The following is an 8514-nucleotide window of genomic DNA, read 5'->3' as shown; positions in this document are numbered from 1 at the left end:
ACTAAATAGAAGCATTAGCCGTGATGACTACACTACATTGTCGTTATGTTGGTTGCCTGCAGAAATTAATAATCAAATATAACTACGCCTCCGCACTACTCCAGTAGTCGTGTACACTCATGATACAATGGATCTGGCTGCAAAATGAAACACGTGCACATGAGTAGCTCTTGTCAAGGCCGGTAGCCCACTTATGTTTGTTGATCTGCCACCGATATAAATCTCTCTTCCTGAAGATAATCTCACCATGCAGTTCTGAGGACTTCTATTAAATCTCAGACATAAATGTTAACAGAAAGAGAGCAACGTGATGTTTTTTCCCAAAGATAGCACCCCCTTCGATCCAAAATAAGTGTAATAAGTGTCTCTTGACACTTATTTTGGATCGGGGCAAGCAGTAAAACTCACAATATACAATGATTCGCAAAGTACTATGATGAGTTGTTTGAAGCACTGCATCATCTCCTGAAGATTGCAATTTCAGTTCAGTACGTACAGAAGGCAAGAGCTAGAGATAAAAACTAACGGCCCATATGTTTCCAAACTTAGTTACTAATAAGATCGTTGGACTTGCAATCAAAGTAATTCATATGATACACACTCATAAAGATTTTAGTAGATGGTTCCTATTGTCTTTGATTGATCATAAACATATTTCTGCCTATCTATATGAAGCTCGTTCCTACAATCCGAGGGAACTATTACATAAGCATGTGAGCAGACCAGGAAAATATCAAACAAAGCACAAATGTGATTTATTTCATATTATTTCAGGTGAGGAAACAACCATTAGAATGCCACCACCACTCCAACGTAATTCCTTCAGTCGGTATGTGATATGGAGAATTAAAAAAAGGGTAGTCAGTACTTAGTTGGAAGCATACAATGTCGGGAAGAACATGCATGAAGAACATAATTTGTAGGTATGAGCTCATAATTTGCATGAAGAACATGCATGTACGCTGTGTAATGCTGGGAAGACCAAATCCTTTAAAGAATAGGAGTGCAAGATGCCGTAATCTAAGAAAGGTAACTCAGTCAAGATATATACCTGAATTACATCAAAAGAATTGTGATTGTGATACTATATGTCATTATCAATGAAACCCACCAAGTTTTAGTCTGAAGCATGCACCCCTACTCAACAAAATGAAAGATAAGGCCCCTGCCATCGAGTCTATGATTTTTCACTTGTACATCCCATCAAACACATGAAGTACACACATCTATAGATGGGAAATTTGAGTGTTGGTGGTTGTAGAGTAGTAGAAGGATGACACCTAGACATATATGATGAAATCAAGGATGGCGTAAAGAGTGCCCTTTTATTCTCCCAAAAAAGGCAATCAAGTTTGAGAAGATCAACTCAGATAAATTTGTCCCAATCCAGATGACAGTTGCAATGTTCTTCAGAAAAAAAAATTAAATGTTTGTTATGGGATATGTTTCTGCTTCTAGGCTGCAACACCAATTTATCTATCAGTCCTGTAAAAACATTTTTTTCACAAAAAAATGTTTTAGGGACAGAATAAGATGGAATAAATGTTCAATAAACTATCAGGCTGCATATATTGGTTAAGCACAGATAAGAAATTTCAAACAGAACTTGCACTGGGCAAAATGGGCAGACTACAGGAAAACACCTCGCAGATTCAGCATATTTTGGCACCGGGAAGAAGATCCAAATAATGATTCCATGAACTAAGAACCTGCAACGCCAATCCTGGTGAATATCCTCAACGATTTTATTTACGACAAAGAAAACAAAACAGGAGTTCAGACCTCAGTTGGAGAGTAGCAAAATCGGCCTCAGAGCCTAAGAGAGGACGCACGGCCAAAAGCGCAAAATTGCAAGAGATTGCTCTATGATCTTGGCATCGGGGATTGCTCATACTTCGGCAGTAGCTGCAGTGGGTGCCCACGGTAGAGAGATCACTTCTCCTCCTTGCCCACCATAAATAGAAACAGAGACGTCGATCCTGGGTTGATCAGATGGACTAATCATCATAAAACTGTAGAATCAATGTGGAGGGTCAAAGTAATTTGCTTAAAGTTTTCAGAGAACACTATGTGCAGTATGTAAACTGTCAGAAACACTATTATGCTGATGTATAAATCTAAGTAATAGACATGATTGGTACAGTCTACATTCATATATGAATTGGTGATTGCGTATCTTATTTCTCGTACGTTTGTCCCATCTCTCGAACCGTACTGCAAGAATTGTTTGTTCAAGAAACGATGCTAATTCAGCTCAATATAAATTACCTACAACTAATAAGAAACGATGAAGCGAAGTTGAATACATCTTCCCTATTTTTGTTAAAAAAACATGAATTGATGAACGTATACGACTGGTAAAGAGGAGAGATTAGTGGAGAATCGCATGCATAATGCTCTTGGCCTTTTTGACTTGACTCCTTTGAACCCAAACTTGATACGACAGCATAACAGGCAGGATGACGGTGTTGACGACCCTATGTGCAGGTACCAGGTAGTAAAGCAGGTCCACCTTGTATGTTTGTTTTGTAGAGACATGGTTCTTTTCACTATGAATGTGGCTGGGCATTTGGGCAGTGAAGAACATAGAGAGATCAGAGGCAACAATGGCCACACATTGAATTTTTCTGCTATGCTTCTTGATGTACAGAAATGGATGTTTCCTCTTTTGGTCTCAATTAGCCCCTGAAAAGGATTAGATTATTCCAATAGCTTCTTCTTTTTCTGCTTGCACCCTTGAGAGTTGGGTGCCCTTTGCCTTTGATGTCCGACGCGTCTGTGTGTTTGACAGTCGGCTGAACCATTGATGGTGTCGCAATGCAATGCATCTTGAACATATTCAGGCATGTATGTAAACTGCTATCTACTATATTAAAATCATCAAATACCTTGTACCAAGTAAAGAGTTATCATCAAAAAAATCATCAAGCACCAAGTAAAGAGTATTACCGAGAATCATGCCGAGCTTTCTACCCAACTTGCAGCTTTTATCTCCCCTGCTTGGGTATGTATGCAGACCCAAAATAGTACATCTTGGAATTCAGCGAGATGCTTTGCATAGTTCAACCAAGGAACAGCCGTTGGCATACCCATCTGCATGCTGGAAACCGGAAACAGCCACCAATCCAGCTTCTTCCTGAAAAACAGAGCAGAGAAGAATAGAGTAGAGATATAATAGGAAATACACATGAAGGTTGGCTTGTCTGCTTGGAGGTTCACGACGATGTCCAGAAGAACATGGTGTGGTTAAGATTTGGCGATAGAGGATGTTGGCCGGCGCGAGCTGTAGGAGTCGGAGTCGAGGTGCCGGCCGATGGGAGAGGAGAGCCCATCCGCTCGTCGGAGGAGCCACGCTGCTATGGTTAGATGGTCGGAGGAGGGGCGGCCTGCCTCGCCCCCGCACGCCGGTGTCAGTTAGTGCCCTCCACGAGGAACTCTGGGTTGGAGAGGATCCTTGGGAGATATGAGACCTCAAGGGTGGAGAGAGCCGGCGATTTCGGGACCACGGCGAGATCCAACCTTCCAGGGAGGCGGAGAGCACCGGAGAGCCGGCGGCCAGGACTCTTTTGTGGGTTGGCGGCGAGGGCTTACGGTGGCGGCTGCAAGTGGATTTTTTTGAGTCGCTGCAAGGAGATGGGGGAAAGAATAGGCCTGAGAGAGAAGAAGGTAGGACAGGTGGAAAATAAAATGAACCGCTTTTTTCACTTGCCCGTGGCATAGTGGGTAATTTCTGTCAAACTCGATTAATCTACGCCGTAATAACTTGGTCCCGCTAGATTAATTGGTGATTGCGTATCTTATTTCTCATACGTTTGTCCCATCTCTCGAACCGTACTGCAAGAATTGTTTGTTCAAGAAATGATGCTAATTCAGCTCAATATAAATTACCTACAACTAATAAGAAACGATGAAGCGAAGTTGAATACATCTTCCCTATTTTTGATAAAAAACATGAATTGATGAACGTATACGACTGGTAAAGAGGAGAGATTAGTGGAGAATCACATGCATAGCGCTCTTGGCCTTTTTGACTTGACTCCTTTGAACCCAAACTTGATACGACAGCATAACAGGCAGGATGACGGTGTTGACGACCCTATGTGCAGGTACCAGGTAGTAAAGCAGGTCCACCTTGTATGTTTGTTTTGTAGAGACATGGTTCTTTTCACTATGAATGTGGCTGGGCATTTGGGCAGTGAAGAACATAGAGAGATCAGAGGCAACAATGGTCACACATTGAATTTTTCTGCTATGCTTCTTGATGTACAGAAATGGATGTTTCCTCTTCTGGTCTCAATTAGCCCCTGAAAAGGATCAGATTATTCCAATGACTTCTTCTTTTTCTGCTTGCACCCTTGAGAGTTGGGTGCCCTTTGCCTTCGGTGTCCGACGCGTCTGTGTGTTTGACAGTCGGTTGAACCATTGATGGTGTCACAATGCAATGCATCTTGAACATATTCAGGCATGTATGTAAACTGCTATCTAAAGCAGGGTCATACTATATTAAAATCATCAAATACCTTGTACCAAGTAAAGAGTTATCATCAAAAAAATCATCAAGCACCAAGTAAAGAGTATTACCGAGAATCATGCCGAGCTTTCTACCCAACTTGCAGCTTTTATCTCCCCTGCTTGGGTATGTATGCAGACCCAAAATAGTACAGCTTGGAATTCAGCGAGATGCTTTGCATAGTTCAACCAAGGAACAGCCGTTGGCATACCCATCTGCATGCTGGAAACCGGAAACAGCCACCAATCCAGCTTCTTCCTGAAAACAGAGCAGAGAAGAATAGAGTAGAGATATAACAGGAAATACACATGAAGGTTGGCTTGTCTGCTTGGAGGTTCACGACAATGTCCAGAAGAACATGGTGTGGTTAAGATTTGGCGATAGAGGATGTTGGCCGGCGCGAGCTGTAGGAGTCGGAGTCGAGGCGCCGGCCGATGGGAGAGGAGAGCCCATCCGCTCGTCGGAGGAGCCACGCTGCTATGGTTGGATGGTCAGAGGAGGGGCGGCCTGCCTCGCCCCCGCACGCCGGTGTCAGTTAGTGCCCTCCGCGAGGAACTCTGGGTTGGAGAGGATCCTTGGGAGATATGAGACCTCAAGGGTGGAGAGAGCTGGCGATTTCGGGACCGCGGCGAGATCCGACCTTCCAGGGAGGCGGAGAGCACCGGAGAGCCGGCGGCCGGGACTCTTTTGTGGGTTGGTGGCGAGGGCTTACGGTGGCGGCTGCAAGTGGATTTTTTTGAGTCGCTGCAAGGAGATGGGGGAAAGAATATGCCTGAGAGAGAAGAAGGTAGGACAGGTGGAAAATAAAATGAACCGCTTTTTTCACTTGCCCATGGCATAGTGTGTAATTTCTGTCAAACTCGATTAATCTACACCGTAATAACTTGGTCCCACCAGATTAATGGCTCGTAATTACTGATTAACGCAGTAATTTTTAGGGAGTCACAAATTAGTATAGGTATAGATAGATAGATAGATGTGTGAATACATAAACAAATACCGTGCCCCTAGTAAGCCTCTACTAGACTAGCTCGTTGGTCAAAGATGGTTAAGGTTTCCTAACCATGGACATGTGTTTTCATTTGATAACGGGATCACATCATTAGGAAAATGATGTGATGGACAAGACCCATCCTTTAGCTTAGCATATTGATCGTTTAGTTTATTGTTATTTCTTTCTTCATGTCAAATACATATTCCTTCGACTATGAGATCATGCGACTCCCGGATACCAGAGGAATACCTTGTGTGCAATCAAACGTCACAATGTAATTATGTGATCATACATATGCTCTACAGGTATCTCCGAAGGTGTTTGTTGAGTTGGCATAGATCGAGATTAGGATTTGTCACTCCGAGTATCGGAGAGGTATCTCTGGGCCCTCTCGGTAATACACACCATAAGCTTGCAAGCAAATGACTAAGGAGTTAGTCACTAGGTGATGTATTACGGAACGAGTAAAGAGACTTGTTGGTAAAAAGATTGAACTAGGTATGAAGATATCGACGATCGAATCTCGGGCAAGTAACATACCGATAGACAAATGGAATTACGTATATTGTCATAACGGTTCGACCGATAAAGATCTTTGTAGAATATGTAGGAGCCAATATGGGCATCCAGGTTCCGCTATTGTTTATTGATCGGGAGGTGTCTCAGTCAAGTCTACATAGTTCTTGAACCCGTAGGGTCCGCACGCTTAACAATCGTTGATGATATAGTGTTATATGAGTTATATGATTGTTGATCGAATGTTATTCGGAGTCCCGCATGAGATCATAGACATGACGAGGAGTCTCAAAATGGCCGAGAGGTAAAGATTGATATATATAGGACGATGGTATTTGGATACCGAAAGGGTTTCGGGATGCACCGGGTAGCCATCGGGTCACTGGAAGGGTTCTAGACAACCCACGGTAGGTGTATGGGCTTAATGGGCCAAGGGAGGGATAGACCAGCCCACAGGGGGTTGGTGCGCCTCTTTCCTTGGCCAGATAGCCTTAGGGAAGGAAGGGGGAGGGCTAGCCCCTCCTGCCTTTCCCTCTCATGGGAGAAAGGAAAAGGGGGGCGCCTCCCTCCCTTACCTTTCCCCCTCACCTATATAAGGAAAAGGGGGGCGCCACTTGGGGAGGACCCCAAGTAGGATTCGGCCTACTTGGGGCGCCCTCCTGGCTGCTCCCTCCACCCCCACCTATATATATGTGGGAAGGGACGCCTAGCAGGGAGGAAATATGCCCTAGAGGCAATAATAAAGTTGTTATTTTATATTTCCTTATATATCATGATAAATGCTTATTATTCATGCTATAATTGTATTAACCAGAAACTTGATACATGTGTGAAAACATAGACAAAAACATTGTGTCCCTAGTGTGCCTCTATTAGACTAGCTCGTTGATCAAAGATGGTTAAGTTTCCTAGCCATTGACAAGAGTTGTCATTCGATGAACGGGATCACATCATTAGTGGAATGATGTGATGGACAATACCCATCCGTTAGCTTAGCATAATGATCGTTCAGTTTTATTGCTATTGCTTTCTTCATGTCAAATACATATTCCTCCGACTATGAAATTATGCAACTCCCGGACACCGGAGGAATGCCTTGTGTGCTATCAAACGTCACAACATAACTGGGGGATTATAAAGATGCTCTACAGGTATCTCCGAAGGTGTTTGTTGGGTTGGCATAGATTGAGATTAGGATTTGTCACTCCGAGTATCGGAGAGGTATCTCTGGGCCCTCTCGGTAATGCACATCATATGAAGCCTTACAAGCAATGTGACTAATGAGTTAGTTGCGGGATGATGCATTACGGAATGAGTAAAGAGACTTGCCGGTAACTAGATTGAACTAGGTATAAAGATACCGACGATCGAATCTCGGGCAAGTAACATACCGATGCCAAAGGGAATAACATATGTTGACATTGCGGTTTGACCGTTAAAGATCTTCGTAGAATATGTGGGAACCAATATGAGCATCCAGGTTCTGCTATTGGTTATTGACCGGAGAGGTGTCTCGGTCATGTCTACATAGTTCTCGAACCCGTAGGGTCCGCACACTTAACGTTCGATGATGATACGTGTCCAACGTATCTATAATTTATGAAGCATTCATGCTATTTTATTATCTGTTTTGAATGTTTACGGGCTTTATTATACACTTTTATATTACTTTTGGGACTAACCTATTAACTGGAGGCCCAGCCCATATTGTTGTTTTATTGCCTGTTTCAGTATTTCGAAGAAAAGGAATATCAAACTGAGTCCAAACGGAATGAAACCTTCGGGAGCATAATTTTTAGGAAGAATCTGATCCGGTAGACTTGGAGTTCACGTCAGAAGATCATCGAGGAGGCCACGAGATAGGGGGCGCGCCCACCCCCCGGGCACGCCCTACCATCTCGTGGGCCCCTCGAGGCTCCCCCGACCGACTTTTTTCGCCTATATAAGCCTACGTACCCTAAAACCATCGAATATCAAGATAGATTGGGAGTTCCGCCGCCGCAAGCCTCTGTAGCCACCAAAAACCTCTCGGGAGCCCGTTCCGGCACCCTGCCGGAGGGGCAACCCATCACCGGTGGCCATCTTCATCATCCCGGCGCTATCCATGACGAGGAGGGAGTAGTTCACCCTCGGGGCTGAGGGTATGTACCAGTAGCTATGCGTTTGATCTCTCTCTCTCTCTCTCTCTCTCTCTCTCTCTTGTTCTCTCTATGGAACGATCTTGATGTATGGCGAGCTTTCTTATTATAGTTGGATTTTATGATGTTTCTCCCCCTCTACTCTCTTGTGATGAATTGAGTTTCCCTCTTGAAGTTATCTTATCGGATTGAGTCTTTGATTTGAGAACACTTGATGTATGTCTTGCCGTGTTTATCTGTGGTGACAATGGGATATCATGTGCCACTTGATGTATGTTTTGGTGACTAACTTGCGGGTTCCGCCCATGAACCTATGCATAGGGGTTGGCACACGTTTTCTTGACTCTCCGGTAGAA

General features: G+C 43.8%; 1 long non-coding RNA gene across 1 annotated transcript; it reads right to left on the bottom strand.

The window, feature by feature from the left end:
- Positions 1-534: 534 nt before the first annotated feature.
- Positions 535-3657, bottom strand: LOC123122874 (uncharacterized). Its single transcript, XR_006460405.1, has 3 exons — positions 2950-3657; positions 1783-1979; positions 535-1709 (listed from the first exon to the last, which is right to left on the bottom strand). It is a non-coding gene; the product is annotated as an uncharacterized lncRNA (long non-coding RNA).
- Between the last annotated feature and the right edge of the window lie 4857 nt (positions 3658-8514).

This window comes from Triticum aestivum, chromosome 1B, assembly GCF_018294505.1.
Source record: "Triticum aestivum cultivar Chinese Spring chromosome 1B, IWGSC CS RefSeq v2.1, whole genome shotgun sequence".
Lineage (NCBI taxonomy): Eukaryota > Viridiplantae > Streptophyta > Magnoliopsida > Poales > Poaceae > Triticum > Triticum aestivum.
The sequence above is the reverse complement of the archived record's forward strand: the minus strand, read 5'-3'. Positions and strand labels throughout refer to the sequence as shown.